This window comes from Pongo abelii, chromosome 18 (genome assembly GCF_028885655.2).
Source record: "Pongo abelii isolate AG06213 chromosome 18, NHGRI_mPonAbe1-v2.0_pri, whole genome shotgun sequence".
NCBI lineage: Eukaryota > Metazoa > Chordata > Mammalia > Primates > Hominidae > Pongo > Pongo abelii.
The window spans coordinates 35,690,054-35,711,634 of NC_072003.2; the positions used below are offsets into that span (position 1 = coordinate 35,690,054).

The following is a 21,581-nucleotide window of genomic DNA, read 5'->3' on the forward strand; positions in this document are numbered from 1 at the left end:
AATGAACAGATGTGGAACATCAGCAGAGAAATTAAAAATGACCACATAGAAAAATAATAAAAATAATTGTGAGCTTTTCTATAAATCAGAAACAGAAGACATAGCAATATAATTTAACCAATCTGAGGATAGAAGTAAAAATAGTTCAAAAGAAAATGAACAGAGCCTTAGAGATCTGTGGGATGATTGATTCTGAGAAGAAGAGAGAGACAGAAAAACTTAAATGGGGTAGAAAAGCAAATCAACAAAATTTAAAGAAAATAAACCGAGGCTTAGAGACCCATGGAATGATTCAGTCTGAGAAGGAGAGGAGAGAGTCAGAAGAATTAAAAGGGTTACAAAAATAAATCAACAACTAATATCTGAAAACTTTCAAAAATTGTTCAAAAATCTAATTCCTTTTTAATCTAAAGATCCACAAACCCCCCACAAAAATACAAATAAAACCATACCAAGGCTATATTGTGGTTTAAGAAACTAGCAGACAGGACTTTCAATTGACTTGATATGATTTATTATTTTTACTATTTATAAGAATGGAAATAAGTTCTCCTTAGAGTTTTTTTCTTGGAGAAAGTCTGACATGTGAGGCACAGATGACAGTTATTAAAGGCAGATGACTTTCCAGCCTTGTCTTAAATGTTCCATTCTTTACCTTAGAAATTATTTAAATTTGTTTCTTCCAAATACTGTAGTAATATTGTTGCTCCAAAGAGATGTCCCACGGAGATTCTGCTCTTGTGTGTCCACCCTGCAGAGAGCTGAGGCAGTTTCTGTGACAGTTTCAGAAGCAAGCAGTCGTGCAGTACTTAATCTAAAAAACTTAATGGAAACATGAATTAAGAGAATGATCACTGTTTAGTTCTATCAGCAAACTATTAAAAGTGATCCAAAGAGGGTATTTATAAAGAGTATTAAAAGATTTTCCAAGGGAGCCTTATTCTGGGCAGAAACGCAGACACTATCGCTGACCTCACCACAGAAACTACCCTCATGTGTTGGGAGGGACCAAGGGGCGCTCTGGTCCTGCTGACCTGCGTTAATCACGGCCAGGAGGTCCACACTAGGACCACGAGGCCTGGGAAGCAGCCTGGGTGGGGTCAGAGAAGTGGTGGATGTGGCTCCCAAAGTGGCTTACGGGGTCCCTTTCCTGTGGCTGTTTCTTTACTGGATGCAGCAGGGTCAGGCCCTTCCCCTGTGACGTTTTCTCCTCTTTATTACAGTGGCGGGAGCGTCCCCGTGAGAGGCCCGACCCAGGTGTGGGCCACGCTGGGAGCCCAAGGACCAAGCGGCGCTCCTGGGATGCAGAGGAGGATTTGTGACAGCTTAGGGAACAGACAAAATGGTTTCGAAAAGGCTAATGGCAGGTGACTAAGGACACGATGTTTTCATTACTGGCAGTGAACTGACGGTTTCAGACACCAACAAGGGGGCTTCTCAGGGGATCCCAAGGAGCCGAAGAACTCCCAGGTCGCCCGCCGTTACCCTACGCCCAGGGACAGGCTACACTTAGCATGTCTGAAAGGGTAGGCCCGTTAGCCCCACCCCTAGGAACGGGTGCACTCCGCATGTGTAAAAGGGCAGGACCTTTACCCCACCGCTAGGGACGGGCTGCACTACGCATGTCTGAAAGGGCGCGACAAGAGGGAGGAGCAAGAAGGGGCGGGGCGGGGTGGAGGGGGGGAAGGGGGGGCAAGAAAAGGGGGGGAGGGGGCAAGAAAAGGGGGGGAGGGGGCAAGAAAAGGGGCGGGGTGCGCCCAACATCCGGCGGAGAAGTATTACCATGGCAACCCTCCCGCGCAGGCCATGAGAGGCAAATGGCCCTTTGTTGGTTAGCGGGAAATCGAGACCCTAGCAGGGGGGCTTCTCCCTTGTAGAAGCTTGAGAACTGCCAGGTCCGCGGCCGTTAACCCGCCACTGGGATGGCCGCACTGCGCATGTCTGAAAGGAAGCTAGAAAGGGAGGAACGAGAGAGGGTGGGGCTGAGGGGGAGGCAGTGTGAGAAAAGGGGCGGGGCGCACCCAAAGTCTGGCGGAAGAGCGTTATCCTGGCAACCCTCAGGCGGCGGCCGAGAGAGGCCACCGGCCCTTTGTTGATCTGCGAGAAATCAAAATACAAACGTGACAAGCATTCGCCTGCAGCTCGAGGAGACAAGGTGTCACAATTACAAGGGGAAACTAGCCGCCCTAGCTCCACTGCCTCCCCAGCACGAGAGGTTTGAGAACAGAAAGGCTTCCCTCCGCAGGGCGAAACTGCTGGGCTGCCTGGAAGGCCGAGGCAGGGAGCGGAACCGTCTTCAGGAAACTTCGGGAGTTCCGGGGTCTGGTCCACTCCCCGGCTGTTGTTCTGTTGTTGGCAGGGCAGAGGGTCTAGGATGCCAGCCTGCTCCGGGCTGCGCTGTGCGCCTAGCCCAGGGCGGGGGAATGCGGGGCGACACCCGCCTCCTGGTGCATGCCAGGAGTTGTAGTCTCTTCACCGGTTCCCCACGGTGGGTGGTGGGGCTGCAGGAGGACAATTCAGATTGAGATAGGAGCGGAGGCGGTGCGCGGCCGTGCAGGGAGGGGCCGGGCGGTGTAGGCGGCTTCATTTACCAAGCTTTGCTGGCCATTGTTTCCGTGCCAAACCGTTGCCAAGGGGATTGTCAGGAGAGGTACTTGAAGGGTAGGCCTGGGCTGGCCAGTGAGGAGGGTGTGTTTTTGCGAAGTGCACCCCGCCTTTGCCGAAATCAGGAGTGTCTGGTTCTCACTCACGCGGCTCCCTGCTGCTCAGGTCGATTTTCTCTCCCACCCTTACCCAGGCTCTTTCCACAGCATCACCCCTGCCACAGCTCCTGGAGCCACCTGCTTTCCTAAGTGGCTTTGGAAACTGGGCTGAGGTCCCAAACGGTGTCCACTGTGCTGTTGCTCTCCGCTCTCTCCAAGCAAAACACAAGCACAGCCGCCTTTGAAAGACTCCCACCGCCTGGCCTGGGAATGCAAAAGTTCAGAGCTTTGCAAGAAGTGACCATGGGCTATGGCTTCGTGAAAATGTCACCCTCACCAGTGCCTTTTTCGCGGACGTGGAGGAATGAGGGAGGGTAATCACTGGGTTACCAAGGTACTGCTAAGAGCAGAGGAGAAAATCCTAGTTCCCAGCCATGTGTCTTGTGTGACATTTCACCAACCCATTTAAGTGTGCAGGCCCCCAAATATCTACCTAAAGATTATGATAATTTAGGCATTTTACACTTAAAATTGTTGGCCTCATGTCCACTGAAGCCTGACTGGCCAGTGTCTCAAAGACCCAGATGATGACCTGATCCCTCAGGAACAGCTGGTGTTCCAGCTTTGTGGAGGTGAATTTCAAGGTATGGAGTACTTGGGGGATCGTTGAAACCTGTCAGGCTCAGGAATAGATGGTGCTCCAACTTTGTGGAGGTGAATTTCAAGGTATGGAGCACTTGGGGGGTCTTTGAAACCTGTCAGGTTTCATATCTCTGCTTTGTGTGAAAAGCTCATCACCTACAGTAGTCAGGGATGTGCCTTTACTTACTGGTGCTGATCTGTTGAAACTTTATGTCTAGACAATGGAAACATTCAGGAGCATTTCTGCTTGCATGTAGCCTCTTAATAATTGACGCCCTAAAGTCCTATGTCCTCAGGGACAGTTCCTTTGATTCCTGGGTAGTACCAGCTTTCATGCTGTTAAATCTGTAAAAAGCTGCGCGTTAATCTCCATGAATATAAGACCTTGTTCTTTCTTATTTAAATGCCCCACTTTTTTTCTTCTCTTGTCTTATATTCTGAGCAGGATTTCAAATACTGTGTTTAAAGAAGTAGTGAGAGTGGGCATCTTTATCTTAAAATAAATCTTAGAAAAGATTTCAACATTTCACCATTGACAATGTTAGCTATGGGCTTGTCCTATAGCTAATAAAGAACGTATCTCTTTATTTTGAGGTATATTCTTTCTATACCTAATTTGTTATAAATTTTGTTAGGAATGGATTTTAAATTTTGTCAAAATAATTTTAGGCATGCATAAAAAGTCATGATTTTTAATCTTTTTGTTGTGTAAGTAAGGTGTATAGCATTTATTGATTTCCACATATTAAAATATTATTGCATCCCAGGAATAAATCCAACTTGATCATAACATCCAACTGTGTTGCCCAGGCTAGTCTCAAACTCCTGGATTCAAGAGCTTCTCTCCTCTCAGCCTATGAAAGTGCTGGGATTAAAGGTGAGATCCACTATGCCTGGCCATATATATATATATGTATATATAATAAAATTGTATACATAATATAAAATTGTATATTATATATACAATTATATATATACTATATATATACAATATACTATATATAATATATACAATTGTATATTATAAAATTGTATATATAATAAAATTTGTAAATAAAAATAACCTTATATACAAGGATAAATTCAAATGTCCACGGTGAGGTCTGGGCTTCAGCATAAGGAGGAAGTCTTGCCTGAAAAGGGCTGCAGCTTGGAACTTTTTACCCTGTCGTCATGTGGCTATGAGTTGGTTCACATCTTCTTCCCTTGGCTTTTAAAGGCAGGTTTACATATACCTACTCACAGCAAAACACCCTCATATATATGGTCTGTTAATTTCTAGAACATTTTTATGTGGTTCATGACTGTAATGTGTAGCACATGTAGTTTTGTACATGGATAGTATATTTTATATAGTATATTTTATATAGCTACTTTCTATTACACATCACTAAAATACATGTTCAGTAAGTGCTCACTTAATGTCATTGATAGGTCCTTGGAAACTGACTTTAAGTAAAACAAAATACTATATGCCATGGAAAATTAACTTTTGTTTATATCAATTAGCCAATGGTAAATTTGGTTTTATTATATAGTATATTGTTTTACTTAAAGTCACAGTTTCCCAGAATCTATCAAAAAAGTGAGAACATGCTGTCATTAGTGTTATAGTATATAGTACATTACAATATTACACTATTATAGTATGTTATTGTAGTCTTAGCAGTTGATAGTATAATGTGTTTCAGTTTCCCCCAAGGTCACAGAATTATCCAGGCCAACCAATAACAACCTCCTGTGGGAACTAGGAGCATCTCCCCCTCTTGATACTATAAAGCCTTCCCCAACATCTCCTGTTTGTTCTCTCTGCTCCCAGGTGCAATGGCTGTGTGGGTCTGTATACCTTACATAGCTTTCTCCTTCCATGATTATATGTAATGAATAACTGCTGTCAATCTCATCTGTCCAATGACTGGTGCCATGGTTTAACTATTCCAATAGCCTTAGGGCAGTAATTTCTCCCTCACCAATGGGGTAAAGGGGAGGCTAATCAAACAATTCACAACACTAACTGGATTAATCACCCATGACTGAGGACATCTGCTCAACTTTAACTGCTTTTGGTCTACTGGTTTCATGATACATTAAAAGTCACCTCTGTCAGAGCCATCAGTTTGTGGTGGGCTTTTGCTTTGGTCTAAATAGTAATTTGTGGCCTTTATCATGAGTTGCCTTCCCTGCCCACACTAAAGCACACATTACCTAGACATAAATGTTCAATGGACTCTTCTCCCGCATGATGTGTCATCATGTTTAGCCTGTGTTTGGCAGGCAGTTTGCAAGACACTTGCGTCTCAAGGCAGTGAAAACACAGCACCTTAATCAGTCAGCAGTTCAGTCCTGATTACCAGGAGTCCAGCTGTATCCCTGTGGTCGCTTCATTGGTCTGCTTACTATTACTAAATGCCTGGGTAGTCATCTGAACATTGTTTATTATTGCACACTCTCAGGACAGACCCAGGGATGGTCTTCTGTAAAATTGCAAAAACAAAAGGGACTTTTACTTTGGAGAGAATTATGCTTGTCACTCAGTTACTCTAAGAAGTGCTACTGTCATGCAAGCAAGAACAGTGGCCTTGTCTTTTCTGAGCTGCTGCTTCCTTTGCTGCTGTCACGTACAATCTCATGATGAGGTGCGCATTCCTTGTGCCTTATGGCTCAGGCACTGATGAGTCATAAAAAGGAGAAAGAGAATTTAATATTAGTCCCTCCCAAAACATCTGGGGTAGTTCTTTCACTGTAAAACCCCTAGTCATCATGTGAGCTTTTAGCACTGCTGCTTACCAGTATGCCAAAGGTGCAATCTTATGATCAGAAGTTTGATGGACTCAAAAAAAAAAAAAAGTACCATAATGAATACGGGTGCTAATCCCAGTGAGATGGAGAGGCAGTAAACACCTTCTTCCAAAGAGAAGACAGATTACAAATAAACAAATAATGATATAACTCAAGAAACTAGAAGAGGGAGAACTTATCTTAAAGTTAGCAAATGATGAAATTAATTAAAAAAAAGAGCAGAAATAAATACAATGAACACTAGAAAAAAAAACAGAAAATGTAGAAAAAATGTAAGAACTTGTTTTTTTTTGAAAACATAAAATCTTCTTATCTTTAGCTAGACTAAGAAATAAATGCTCAAATAAATAAAATTAGAATTAAATGGAAGATATTACAACTGGCAAAACAGACATACAAAAGGTCATAAGATTGCTATGTACATAGACTCCTACTTACAATGATATCCAAACAAATTGTATAAGGGAGAAGACATGAATAAATTTCTAGACATGTACCACCTACCAAGACTGAGCCATAAAGAAATAGAAAACATGAATAGATCAGTAATGAGTAAAGAGTTTAGATCTGATGACTTTACTCCTGAATTTTACCAAACATTTAAAAAGAACCAAATCTTTGAAAAAAATTGAAGAAACAGGAATACTTCCAAACTCATTTTATGAAGCCAGCATTACCCTGATAAAAAAACCAGAGATGGACATTACAAGAAAAAAAAATTACACACCAATATCCCTGATGAACATAGATACAAAATCATCCACAACATAGTTGTAAATGAAATTCAAAAGCACTGTAAAAGGATCATTTATTTGATGTGGGTGCCCCGCATCCCACCTTTTCTTAAAAAAATGAAAAAAAATAGTATGGCATGGTCATGCGTGTCTGTGGTCCTAACTACTTGGGAGGCGGAGGTGGGAGGGACACTTGATCCTGGGAGGTAGAGGCTGCTGTGAGCTGAGATCAGGCCACTGCACTGCAGCCTGGGTGACAGAACAAGATCCTCTCTCTCTTTCCCCCACTTTGTGTGTGTGTGTTGTGGGGAGGGGTGTGGGTGTGGATGTGTGTGTGTTATTCAAAATGAAAACAATATAATGACAATTATTTTTATGTACATTTATATTGTTTGGAGAAACAGTATCACTCTGTCACCCAGGCTCAAGTACAGTGGTGTGATCTTGGCTCACAGCAACCTGTGCCCCCTAGGTTTAAGCGATTCTTCTGCCTCAGCCTCCCAAGTAGCTGGGATACAGGTGCCCACCACCTTGCCAAGCTAATTTTTGTATTTTTAGTGTAGATATTGTTTTGCCATGTTGGCCAGTCTGGTTTTAAACTCCTGAGCTCAAGTGATCACCCACCTCGGCCTCCCAAAGTGCTGGGATAACAGGCGTGAGCCACCATGCCTGACCAATGACAACTATTTTTAAATTTTAGATTTTACAATCTTTCTGTCCTCTTGACTTTTGAGGCAGCCTGAGCTTTGAAAATTGGCAATCCTCTATTGCAGCAATGTGCAGTAGAAGTAAAACGTGAGCCACGTATGTCAATTAAAGTTTTCTAGTAGCAGCATAGAGAAAAATATGAGTGAAATTGATTTTAATAACTTAGCCCAATATATCCAAAATATTTTAACATATAATTAGAATGAAATCATTAAATATGTATGTATAGATATAGATATAGATATAGATACAGATATAGATGTAACTTAATCTCTAAAATACTTTCTGGTATTTTTCCCTAGCATATGTCAGTACATACTGTGTACAATTCAGGTGCTCAGTAGCCTGTTGTGGCCAATGGCTGCCACATTGCAGGTGCATCTCTGAGGGCTCCTGACTTTTCTGACCTTTGGGAGGTAAAGGGCATGAATTCTCTTTTTCTGCCAGATAGGAGTGAATGCCTCTTCTCTGCCAATATCACTCCTGTTTCAAGGGTAAGAGAGGTGGTGCACTGAGAGACAGGAGGGACCTACAGGAAACAAGTGTCCACAGGCAGACCACTGCTGTCCACTGCTGCTTGGTGTGGACTCATCACTCCTCCAGAAATCAGACAGAAGTCCAAAAAATGGGGACCCAGAAGGGGGAAACCTCATGTTTTTAGATCTGTCCATAGCCTTAATCTCCAGAATTTAGATGTCAAGAGACTAGATTAAAGGCAAAACTTTTATCTTTCAATTTGGCTTTGGCAAATTAAAATAGAAATAGAAATGTGTCACTATAAAAATCAATTATATACAAAGGAAGGCAATAAGAGCAGAAAAGAGGAGAAAATACCTACAAGAAACAAATAGAACTATTAACAAAATGGAAATATTCCATTCTTTTCAGAATTAAAATGAATATATACATGGAGTGAAATATACACTGGAAATACGTAAATTGGCTAAAGAGATTTAAAAAAAACAAGATTTATTTTCTGTTGTCTGTAAGAAACTCAACTTACATCTAAGCACACAGATAAGCTAAAAGTGCCAGTAAGAAAAATACCTTCTAGGAAAACTGCAATCAAATGACAGCAACATGTGTCAGAATTATGCAAAATACACATTAAGTCAAAACTGAAACAACAGACAAAGAAAGATGTTATATAATGATAAAACTATCGATTCACTGGGGAAGCTGTGTTAATAATAAATATATGCACACTTCACATCAGGGTTCCCAAATGTATAAAGTTAACATTGACACAAATGAAGAAAGAAATGGCTATGCAAAAATAGTAAGAGACATAATTACCCCACTACCCACTATCAGTAATGAATAATAAAGCCAGACAGAAAGTTAACTTGAGAACAGAGAATTTGAATAACACTGCAAACTCTAAACCTAACAGACATATAGAAAACACTAGTCACAGGGAATAGAAGTGAAAAACAAAACAAAACAAAAGAAACAAACACTTCACACAACAATATCAGAATACACAATTTTTTCAATAGGTCATGAAACAGTCTCCTGGGTTGATGACCTACTAGGACACAAAACAAATTTTGCTAAATTTTAAAATGGTAAAATATGGGCCAGGGATGGTAGCTCATGTCTATCATTCCAGCATTTTGGGAGGCTGAGTTGGGAGGATTGAGTGAGTTTAGGAGTTCATGGCCAGCCTGGGCAACATAAGGAGACCCTGTCTTTACAAAATATAAAATTAAAAAATTAACTGGGCGTGATTGCATGTGCCTGTACGTCCAGCCACTCAGGAGGCTGAGGTAGGAGGATTGCTTGAGCCTGGGAGATTGAGGCTGTGGTTAGCCATAATTGAGCCACTGTTCTCCAGCCTGAGTAACAGAGCAAAACTCTGTCCCAAAAGAGATTAAAATATTACAAACTGTCATTTTTTATTAAAAGGGAATACAATTAGAAATCAATAGCAGAAAAAAATACTGGAAAATCTACAAATATGTGGAAATTAAACAACCCACTCTTTAGCATGCTCTTGTTCAAGGGTCGGAAGACAATATTGTGAAGATGTTCACACTACCCAAAATTATCTACAGATTCAATGTGATCTTTGTCAAATTTTAACTGTCATTTCATTTGCAGAAATACAAAAAACTTCTAAAACTTATATGGAATCTAAAGTGAGTATCAAGAGCCAAACAACTTTCCAAAAACATAATATTGGAGATATCACACTCCTTGACTTCCTAATTTATTATAAAACTACAATAACCAAACTCTTTGATACTGACATGAAGGCAGACAGACAGACCAGTGGAACAGAATAGATCACAGGAATAAACTCTCATATATATGGCCAAATGAAGAGTTATTTTTATATCCATATTCATTGCAGCATTATTCACAACAGCTGATCGGTGGAAGCAACCCAAATGTCCCTCAATGAATGAGTGGATAAAGACAATTTGGAATATACAAATAATGGAATATTATTCAGTTTTTTAAAAGCAGGAGATCTGATTATTTTTACACTAAGAATAAATCTTGAGGACATTATGTAAATAAAATAAACCAGTCACAAAAGGACAGACACTGTTTGACTCCAGTTAAATAAAATATCTAATGTAGTTAAATTCTTAGAAACAGAAAGTAGAATAGTATCAGTCAGAGCCTTAGGGGTGGAGATAAAAGGGTAGTTGTTTCATAGGTATTGAATTTTAGCTTTACAACATAAAATCATTTTAGCGATATGTTGCATAACAATGTGAATATATTTAAGGTTATTTAACTATGTACTTAATATATTTAAGATGGTAAATTTTATGTGTTTTGAGTACATTAAAAATGAAAAACTTTCTAAAGAGATACATATTTATAACCTTTTTCAAAAATTACCTTCAAATCATAAAAATGTCAGAAAAACAATAAAGAGGCCAGGTGCAGTGGCTCATCCATGTAATTGAAATACAACAGGAGGCTGATGACGGAGAATAGCTTGAGGCCAAAAGTTGGAGACCAGCCTGGGCAACATAATAAGACCTCATCTACAAATCACAAACAAAAGGAAACTGGCAAATTAAAAAATATGTGAGACTTAAAACAGCACACTCTTGACCTCTTGTTCAAGGGTCAAAAAATTTAATATTATTAAGATGTCAATACTACTCACAGTGAAACACAAATTCAAAGTATTTTCTATCAAAATCCCAATGTTACTTTTTTTAGAAATATTATTTTAAGTCCTAAAATTCTTACGGAATCTCAAGGGACAATGAGTAGCCAAAGTAGCTTTGGAGAACGAAGTTAGGGGTGTCACACTTCCTGATTTCCAAACAGATTACAAAGCTATAGAAATAGAACCGGAAAGACAAATAGATGATGGAACAGAATAGAGAACCCAGAAATAGACCATCATGAATATCATCAAATAATCTTCAAACAAGTTGCCATTACCGAACAACAGGGAAATAACGGACCCTTTAACAAATAGTGTTCTAAAAGTGAATATCAAAATGGAAGAAAATGAAATTGGACTTTTGACTTGCACCATATACAAAAATATCTTAAATAAATTAAACAAATGTAAGTAAGATAGCTATAAAACTCTTAAAATATGAGGTAAAATCATGACATTTGTCTTGGTAAGTTTTTTAAATATGACATTAAAAGCAGAAGTAACAAGAAAAAAGCAGAAAAATGGGACTACCTCAAATGTAATAAGCTTTCTGGACATAAAAGAAACATTTAATGCCACCTAAGAAATGAGAAAAAAATTGCAAATGATATATTTGATAGAAGTTAATAACCAGAATGTATAAACAACTTTAAAACTCAACAAAAAAAAACCTGAACAACCCTATTTAAAAATGGGCAAAACTCTCGACAGATGTTTCTACAAAAGAGATATACAAATGGCCAGGAGGAATTTGAAAGGATGGTCAAATTCACGGATCTTTAGAGAAATGAAAAGCAAAATCCCAATGAGGTATTACTTCACACTCATTAGGATGGCCACTATCAAATGAGAGAAAATAACAAATATTTTCAAGGATGTAGATAAATTGATATACTTGTGCACTGAGTGGTGGAAAAATAATAATGCAGCCATTATGAAAAATAGTACAGAGGTTCCTCAGATATTAAAAATGGAATTATTGTACTATCTTGTTGGGGGCCAAAAGAATGAGTGTCGTGACCAACTCATTATACCACTGGAGGCTATATGAGCAAACAGCCAACTGTTCTCATGAATGCAGGATGTTGGCAAGCTGACAACTGCATCTGCCACCAGAAGGAATGCTGAGGGCAGTCATGCCCCAGGCACAGTGTTTCTTGTGGTTATCTATAGAAACATCTGGAGCCTGTTGTATAAAGAAACCAATTATGTGAGCCTGTGATAAATCAGGCAGCTGACTAACCATTACCTCTTCCTCCCTGTTGATTCTACCTAATAAATATGAAGTGCTGTATAAGCTCAGGGCCCTTGTTCCCTAGAAGCAAGGAGCCCCCTGACCCCTTCTTTAAAACAGATCTTTTTGTCTTTGTCTTCATTTCTGCGTTTGTCCTTCTTCAGTCCCGAACTGACAGCCACAAGTGGCACCTGAACAGGGACTTGAACAAAGAAAGTCTGCTGGAGCAGAAAAAGTGAAACTGACCAGATGAACGAGAAACCCTGGGATGAGTCTGCCTACAGAGGATATAAGGTCAGTGTCCTAAAGAGGTACTGGGAGTGGGACGTTTCTGAATCAGGGTAATGTGGGGCAGAATTTATCTATTGAGGAGCAGCATTATGTGCAGTTGCTTAAAGTTTTACTTAAACAATCTGGTGCTCAGGTTAGTTCTGAAACACTGATCAAGCTGCTGCAGGAGGTTATCACGCATAACCCCTCATTTCTGCAGACAGGCGCTGTTGATGTGGAAAATTGGAACCGAGTAGGGGAAGGATTAAAATGGGCTCATCAAAAAGGTCTTAAAGTTTATCCTTCCTTTTTTTTCTGTTTGGAGTTTAGTCCGTACTGTCCTCCTGCCATTATCTCATTCTTACTCTGCCAAACCGCAGGAGCTATGTTCTGAATCTCAAATTTTGAAAGACTCTTTTGTCCCACCCACAACACCCAAAGAAAATAATAAACAGGAGAGGGAGGATGAAAATTGGCCTCTACCACCCCCTCCAGTAGCAGAAACACCTGTACCGTCTCCTTCAGTAATAGAAATAGAGACCCCAATGCAAAGAATTCTATGCTCTGCTACCATAGCTGGAGAGCCCTTAGGACATTGCACTTTCTCTATTTCTGTAAGGCCCGATCCAAATAATCCACAGCAGTTTATTCGTGAACATGCCTCGCTAGAGTTCAGGTTGTTGAAGGAATTAAAAGCTAGTGTAGTGAATAATGGAGTACAGAGCCCATTTACTTTAGGATTGTTAGAATCTGTGTTTTGAACTATGTGCCTTCCACCCTTTGATGTAAAGCATTTGGCTCACACTTGTTTGTCTGCTAGTGCATATCTGAAATGGAATTTAAATTGGCAAGAACTGTGTGCAGACCAGGCTAGACGGAATTGTGCTGCTGGACACAGGGACATTACAGAGGATATGCTGTTGGGTAACGGCCCTTATTCAGACCTGGAATATCAAATGACACTCCCAGATGCTGCTTATAAGCAGCGTGCACTGGCTGCTAAATGCACCGGGACCACAATTCCAGAGGAAGGGGTCCCAATACAATCCTTTTTACATGTCATGCAAGGGTCAAAGGAGCACTATGCACATTTTCTTGCATGATTACAAGAGGCAGTGAGGCATCAGATTCCTCTTACCACTGCTGCAGAAATGCTAACCTTAACTTTAGCTTTTGAGAATGCAAACATGGATTATAAATGTGCACTGGGTCCTGTGAGATGTACTAAAAACTTGGGAAATTTTCTCAAAACTTGTCAAGATGTGGGAACTGAGCTTCATTGCTCTACAACGTTAGCTCAAGAAATGGCTAATTCAGTAGTTAACAAATCTGAAAAGGGCTAAGGGTCAAACCCTAAAATGGGAAAATGTTATAATTGTGGAAAAATCAGACATTTCAAAAAGGAATGCCATCAGATCTTGGGCAAAAGGGATCTTATAATGCAATACCCACCCTTCAGCAGAAAAAATTCCAGAAATTTGCCCTTGTTGCAATAAAGGAAATCACTGGACTAATCAATGCAGTTCAAAATTTCATGAGAATGGCACCCCTCTGTCGGGAACCAAGAAGGGAGCCTGGACCTGATCCCCTCAAACAATGAGGGCATTTCCTGTCCAGGCCACAACCCCATTTCAGGGAGGAGTCTCTAGAGGAACATTGATTCCCTTTCCCCAGGAACACCCAGAAGCACAGGAATAGATCTCCCTGTCAGAGAATGGGTTACATTAGTTGGAGGAGACAAACCCACTAAAATTCCCACTGGTATTTGGAGACCTTTGCCAACAGGATATATGGGATTAATTTTGGGTAAAATCCATCTCAACTTACAGGGCATTACTGTAGTCCCAGGATTTGTTGACTGTGATTATGAAGGAGAAATTCAAGTAGTGGTAATATCACAAGATTTGTTGGTTTTTGAACTGGGAGAATATGTAACTCAATTACTGCTTATACCCTGCAAGTTGTTTCCTTTTCCACATAAGTAGAAACGAGAGAATCAAGGATTTGGGAGTACAACTAGGAGGAAAATTTATTTATCAGAACCCATAGCATCTAATAGACCCACCTGTACAGTGCAAATTAAAGGAAAAAATTTCTATGGGCTTATGGATATGGGAGCTGATGTGTCAGTAATATCTAAAAACAATTGGCCCCCATCCTGGCCCCTGCAATTAACTCCTACATCGCCAGTGGGAACAGGAACAACTCAAAGTGTTCAACAGAGTGCTGAAATTTTATCCTGTCTCAAACCAGATGGACAGTCATGTACTTTTTAAATTTATTTTGCAAATGTAACTGTTAAACTATGGGGCCAAGATTTACTTACAGCATCAGATATAAGACTTGCAAATGAAACTATTGACAATCCAGGGTTCAAAATGTTAAAGAAAATGCTATGTCAGGCAGAAAAGGCTTAGAAAAGTCCCTACAGGGAAACACTGATCCTATATCAATCGCTGGGCAAACAGATAGAAAAGGGCTAGGTCATCAGAATTTCTGATGGGAGTCACTGATATTTCTCCCCCATCCACTGCTTTACTGCTGGAATGGCTGACTAAAAAACCTGTATGGGTGGATCAGTGGCTCCTATCACAGGAGAAACTAACACAATTCCATCAGCTAGTAAAAGAGCAAATGGATGCAGGACATATTGAAGAGTCAGTTAGCCCCTGGAATTCATCAGTATTTGTAATTCCTAAAAAGTCAGGAAAATGATGACTGCTACCTGATTTGAGAGCTATTAATGCACACATTAAACCAATGGGTGCATTACAGCAGGGTCTGCCATCCCTGGCAGCCTTTCCAGGAGGCTGGCCTCTGAAAGTAATATATCTTAAAGATTGTTTTTTTTTTTTTTTTTTTTTTTTTTTACTATTACATGAGCAGGATAAGCATCAATTTGCCTTTTCTGTGCTTTCTGTTAATCAAAAAGAGCCGGTCTCTCATTATCAATGGAAAGTCTTACCCCAAGGCATGCTTAACAGCATTATGTCAGCATGTTGTAGGATGGGCATTAAAGGAGCCTCTGAATATGTTTCCCAGAGCCTACATCACTCATTATATGGATGATATTCTTTCTGCCCCTCCTACAGATCAAATTTTGTATCAGTTATTCAGATAAATAAAATGAGCTTTGACTAAATGGAATCTCAAAATAGCTCCAGAAAAGATGCAAACAACCTCCTGATACCAGTATTTAGGCACTATTGTTACTGAAAGAAGTGTTCGGCCTCAGAAAGTAGTCCTCCATAGGGACAGATTACAAACTTTGAATGATTTCCAAAAATTATTAGGGGACATTAACTGGCTGTTCCCAATGCTAGGTATTCCTGCTTATCAACTCAAACACCTTTTTCAGACCCTTCAAGGAGATTCTTCATTAGACTCTCCTCAGCAACTTACTAAGAAGGCAAAAGCTAAGTTACAACTTGTAAAGCAGATGTTTTGGCAATGATATGCCTCCTGGCTACAGCCACAAAAGGCTTTGCTTCTGTTTATTCTTCCTACCCCCCATTCAGCAACAAGAATTTTAGGCCAATTCATAGTCAAATCTGTAGTAGTATTAGAATGGCTTTTTTTTAAATCCAATCAGACAGTGAAATCTTTGCAAGTTTATCTTTCTTTAATTACTCAACTTATAACAATAGGTAGGCATAGATCAAAAATGCTTATGGGATATGATCCAGACAAAATTATTGTTTCCTTGGAACAATACGCTGCAGCATGGGAAATGTTGACTGCATAGCAAGTTGCTCTTGCAGATTTCATAGGAATAATAGATAACCATTATCCATCAGACAAAATTTTGCAATTTTATAAAGTTCACCCTTTTATTCTCCCTGTAATCACTCATCACAAGCCTATTCCAGGTGGACAGACCTATTTTACTGATGGTTCTTCCAAAGGACACGCAGCTATTTATGGACCTAACATACTTAGACAATAAAGACCTCTGGAGCTTCAGCTCAACGCTCAGAATTAATGATAGTTATTCAGGTTTTACAGATCACCACTTCATCTCCTATTAACATTGTTTGTGATTCAGCCTATGTTGTAAATGTATCCAGTCGCACTGAAACTGCCACTGTTAAGAGCACCCTAGAACCAGAGCTGCTTCACTTGTTTCTAAGACTTCAACAAGCTGTTCACTCTCATGCTACTCCTTTTCATGTTTCTCATATTCACTCTCACACACAACTTCCTGGACAACTATCTCTAGGTAATGATAAAGCAGATAAACTAATCGGTTCTGTATTTCAACAAGCCCAAGCTTCTCATGCATTACTGCATCAAAACACCTCTGCCCTTACTCGTATGTTTCATCTGCCTCACGGACCGGCTGCAGCTATTGTGCCAACCTGCCCCACTTGCCAGCATGTTCCTGGTGTTGCACTTGTGGAAGGATGTAACCCACGAGGCTTGGCACCAAATGAAATCTGGCAGATGGATGTTACACATATAGCAGCCTTTGGGAAACTCAGCTATGTTCCTGTGACTATAGACACTCCCATATGCTACATGCCACATGCCAAACGGGAAACAGCTGGCCATGTCCAACAACATTGTTTGTCATCATTCACCCATATGGGGGTCCCTAAACAATTAAAAACCGACAATGGACCTGCTTGTGTTAGTCATGCTTTTCAAAATTTTTTTTACAGTTATGGGCAATCACTTATAAAACAGGAGTTTCTTACAATTCTCGAGGACAAGGCATTATAGAGTGGGCACATCAAACACTACAGTGTATGTTGTAAAAACAAAAAGGGGGAATAGGAGACAAGCTACCACCTCCAATAAAGTTACATTTAGCCTTATTTACTTTTAATTTTTTGACTCCTTGTATGGATAGTAAGACTCTGGCCAAACAACATTGGCAAATGTTAGAGGGAAGGAGGAAAGTTTACCCAAAGGTACTATGGAAATCCCCAGAAGAAGGACAATGGAAAGGCCTGGTGGATTTACTGACATGGGGATGAGGGTATGCTTGTGTTTTTACAGGAGATGGATAAACCATGTGAGTGCCTTCAAGTTGTGTGCGACCATGGAATGGGAGACTAGAGGGATACATGGATCCCAGCTACAGGCCCAACTCCTCCAATATGAGCCATGAGCCAGTTGAATCTGAATGTGAAGATGGAATGAAGACCAACCAGAGTCACACTGACATCAACCCTCATAACATGGGGTCAGATCAAGGAAACCACACCAGAAGCTGAGAAACTGGTGTAGTGCCAGGGTCAGGCAAAAACCCCTGACTCCATGTTTATGGCCATGCTAGCCGTAATATCCTGTGCAGTATGATTTTTCTGTGCAGAAGCAAAAACATATTGGGCATATTTTCCTAACCCACCGGTAGTGTGATCATACTCTGAAGCAGCACTCCTCCTGAGATATATCATGATCAAGGAGCATAGGTACCAGGACCTCTAACTCCCCCTGACACAGAGCAATTAGACTCTCAGAACAATGGTATCAATTATACCACTCCATTGGAGGGACTTCCTTTATGTGTCACCCAGGATACATTGCTCAACTGCAGTTACCTTGCAGTTCGATCCCAAGAATGGTTGAGTTACCATAAAAAAATTATGCACCTATTAGACCTTAGCTTTATTAATATTACTGGTGTAGTTACTAATCACTTCTGGCCCCATCACCCAAATTGTACTGATTATACAGAATGGGCTCCCTTTGATAATTCTCACCCCCCTCCTTGGGCCCACTGTCTTGGCCCCTTAGTTAGACAACAGTCCATGTTAATGGGAGCCATTATTGACTGGGGTCCCTGTGGTCATTTAGATGTGAGAGATGAGAATCAGACCACATGGCATAAACTTCACTGGCACTGGTGGGGAAACTTTAACATCTCTTTGCTTCAACACACTGGGATTCAATCCCAATCTGCCATGCAACTTGCTTGGCATGGAACGGGCTTTAGCCCGTCTTTGCCTCAATGGCATTATCAAGGAAAGAGAGGTCCAATTCAGGAGTCGATGTGGAAGGCAGCACTCCCATTTATGAATGGCAGCATTTGGGTTGGGACACTATCCAATAATAGTAATAGTGCTCAATGCAGTTTAATGTTACCTTTGTAAAAAATATTTGCAATTTGTGTTTTTAATCCCTATGTTTTTCTAGCAGCAAAAAAGGACCAACTCCAGGTAAACAATGCCCAATTGAATTGTGATTCCTGTCAACTCTATCATTGCCTTAATCATAGCACAATACAAACACACAGCAGATCCACCCTAATAATTCTAGGTCGCATTCCTGGATTATGGATTCCTGTAAATCTATCTGAGCCTTGGGCAGCCACCTCCACTTTACATTTTGTAAAACTTCTTACTCAGCTTACTCATGGCACTCGTAGAGCCTTAGGCATGATAATTTTTACCATAGTCTCCTTAGTTACATTAATACCCTCTGTTGTGGTGTCCTCAGTAGCACTGGACAGCTCCACTCAAACAGCTCAATATGTAGAAAATTGGATGCATACCGCTGACCAGGCACGGATGTTTCAAAATAAAACTAACACTGAGATACAAACAGAAGTGGCAATGTTCTGTGGCTAGGAGAACAAGTACAAAGCTTGAAGTTGCAGCAGCAATTGCGTTGTCACTTTAACCATACTCATATTTGTGTAACCAATTTGGAATATAATCAAAGTGAATATCCATGGAAACTTGTAAAGGCCCATTTACAGGGAGCTGTTACATCCAATGTTACTTTTGATATTAATGATTTACAAAGTAAAATTCTAACAGCACCTCAATATCTTTTTCGTAATTATTGGAATAATGTTATTATGTTTCTGTTTTTTGTTCATAGTCTGTAAAATCAACTGGAACACCAACCAGCAATTGAGAGCTGCATAGCCTGCAATTACCTTTATTCAATTAAATCAAAAGCAGAAAGGGGGAGATGCTGGAGGCTGAAAGAATGAGGGTCGTGACCAACTCAGTATACCACTGGAGGCTATGTGAGCAAACAGCAAACTGTTCTCATGAATACAGGATATTGGCAAGCTGACAGCTGCATCTGCCACCAGAAGGAATGCTGAGGACAGTCATGCACCAGGCACAGTGTTCCTTTGTAGTTATCTATAGGAACATCTGGACCCCGTTATATAAAGAAAGCAATTATTTGAACCTGTGATAAATCAAGCAGCTGACTAAAACTGTTACCTCTTCCTCCCTGTTGGTTCTACCTAATAAATATGAAGCGCTGTATAAGCTCAGGGCCCTTGTTCCCTAGAAGCAAGGAGCCCCCTGACCCCTTCTTTACAACAAATCTTTTTGTCTTTGTCTTCATTTCTGCATTCATCCTCCTTCATTCAGTCCCAAACTGACAGCCACATGCTCTGGCAATCCCATTTCTGGATATCTATATGAATGTGCAAAGCAGGACCTGAAAGAAACATTTGCACACCCATGTTTATAAGAGATTTATTCTAAAAATCCAAAAGGTAGAAGCTACTTGAATGTCCCTTGACAGATAAATAAAATAAAATAAAATATGATATATACATATAATATGATTTAAAAAGAAAATCTTGGGCAGGGTGTGGTGGCTCATGCCTGTAATCCTAGCACTTTGGGAGGCCAAGGTGGCCAGATCACAAGGTCAGGAGATCGAGACCATCCTGGCTAACACGGTGAAACCCCATCTCTACTAAAAATACAAAAAATTAGCCAGGCTTGGTGGCAGGTGCCTGTGGTCCCAGCTACTCAGGAGGCTGAGGCAAGAGAATGATGTGAACCCGGGAGGCGGAGCTTGCAGTGAGCCGAGATTGCACAACTGCACTCCAGCCTGGGCGGCAGAGTGAGACTCTGTCTCAAAAAAAAATAAATAAATAAAATAAATAAATAAATCACACACTGCAATGACAGTAAATCTTTAGGACATAATGTTAAGTGAAATGTGCCAGGAAACAAAGTGACAGTGAGTGTATGATTCCTCTTATGATATATCTTAAGTAGTCCAACTCACAGAAACAGAAAGTTGAATGTCAAAGGCTCAGGAGAGGGTAAAATGGTCAGTTGACGTTATGGCTATTGAATTTTAGTTTTGCAATGGAAAAGCTCTAGAAGCCTGTTGCATAACAATGTGGATATATGCAACACTACTAAATTATGCAATTACAAAGGTATAGACTGGTAAATTTTGTTGTGTTTTATTACAATTAAAATATTGTAAAGTGATACATAAAAGAGACACAGAGTTATAAACTTTTCAGAAAATTACCTTCAAATTATAAACATGTTTTTCTCACACAAAGATAACATAGATTCGTCAAAAAATACATGGGTAAATTAAGACTATTTACATGACTACTCTCCTGAACAAGTTAAAACAACTTTTGACACCAGCCAAGAAGAGAAATATGCAAGATAAGAATAATTGGAGTATATTTATAGAGGCAAACAAATACATGATTTTATTGGTGGTAGATATAGCTGATTCATATTTTAATTAAACCCCACATCGACTTGACGTGTACATAGAGTTGCAGATTTACATCCAAAATCATAATATGTAGGTAAAACCAAATTCACAAAACAGGAATGTCAAAGAACCTACCCCCAAAAAGAAGCACAGTAATATGAAATTTCAAAACAAGAATGAGAGAAACATTAACGACAACAAAAACACTTCTATATAGGAACATAGATGTACAATTAAGAAAGAATCCGCTTAGATAACTACAATTTCCCGCTGTGACCTTGCACTGGTGGTGAGCACAGATTTTGAATCATGACTACGTCAGGGAGATGCCCAAGGGGACAGACAGTGCCACCTCCAGAGAAGCCATTGCTTCTCCTCCTGCCGCTGCTGCTGCTGCCCCCACCGTCCACTGCACCTGCAGCCTCCACTGGGCGCCAGACTCCTTCCTGGAGTGGGGAGGTCCTGTTCCTTCTGGAGCGACAGACACCCTTTCTCCTGGCCTCCTCGCTTACTAGCCCGGCAGGTGCTGGACCGGAGATCTGAGCTGGTCCTGCATCTCTGAGGAGCTAGGAGCCCGGCTGGGAGAACGAGGAGACGAGCTGTGGGGAGAAGGGGCGACAGGAACGCCAGGCTCATGGGGCCGCTGGCGGCGGCCTGGGTATGGCTGGCGGCTGAATGGTCAGAGGTACGAGAGGTGGCCACCGTCCCCACCTTTGGCCCTCTAGCCGGTATTCATACATTCTGTGCTTAACAAATGGAAGCGGCAGTTGGAGCTGCTGCTCCGGGAGGTGGAGTGGCCTGGCAGAGGGCGCACGACTGCCACCTGCTGCAAGGTGAGCTGGTCTGCAGCCTGGGCCCGCAAAAGGCCGCTCTTGTGCAGGACACACCGCTGCCCTTGACCCTCTTGC

At 40.8% G+C, this 21,581-nt stretch overlaps 2 long non-coding RNA genes across 4 annotated transcripts; one reads left to right on the top strand and one right to left on the bottom strand.

Annotated features, from left to right (window-relative positions):
• Positions 1-497: 497 nt before the first annotated feature.
• Positions 498-2,749, bottom strand: LOC129050758 (uncharacterized). Its single transcript, XR_008514502.1, has 2 exons — positions 1,783-2,749; positions 498-822 (listed from the first exon to the last, which is right to left on the bottom strand). It is a non-coding gene; the product is annotated as an uncharacterized LOC129050758 (long non-coding RNA).
• Positions 1,217-19,518, top strand: LOC129050759 (uncharacterized). Of its 3 annotated transcripts, none has more exons than XR_008514504.1 (4): positions 1,217-1,367; positions 12,120-12,249; positions 17,227-17,413; positions 19,057-19,518. It is a non-coding gene; the product is annotated as an uncharacterized LOC129050759 (long non-coding RNA). The 3 variants fall into 3 exon arrangements; XR_008514505.1 differs by having other exon boundaries at positions 1,234-1,367; positions 17,227-17,242; XR_008514503.1 differs by lacking the exon at positions 17,227-17,413 and having other exon boundaries at positions 1,220-1,367.
• The last annotated feature ends 2,063 nt before the right edge of the window (positions 19,519-21,581 follow it).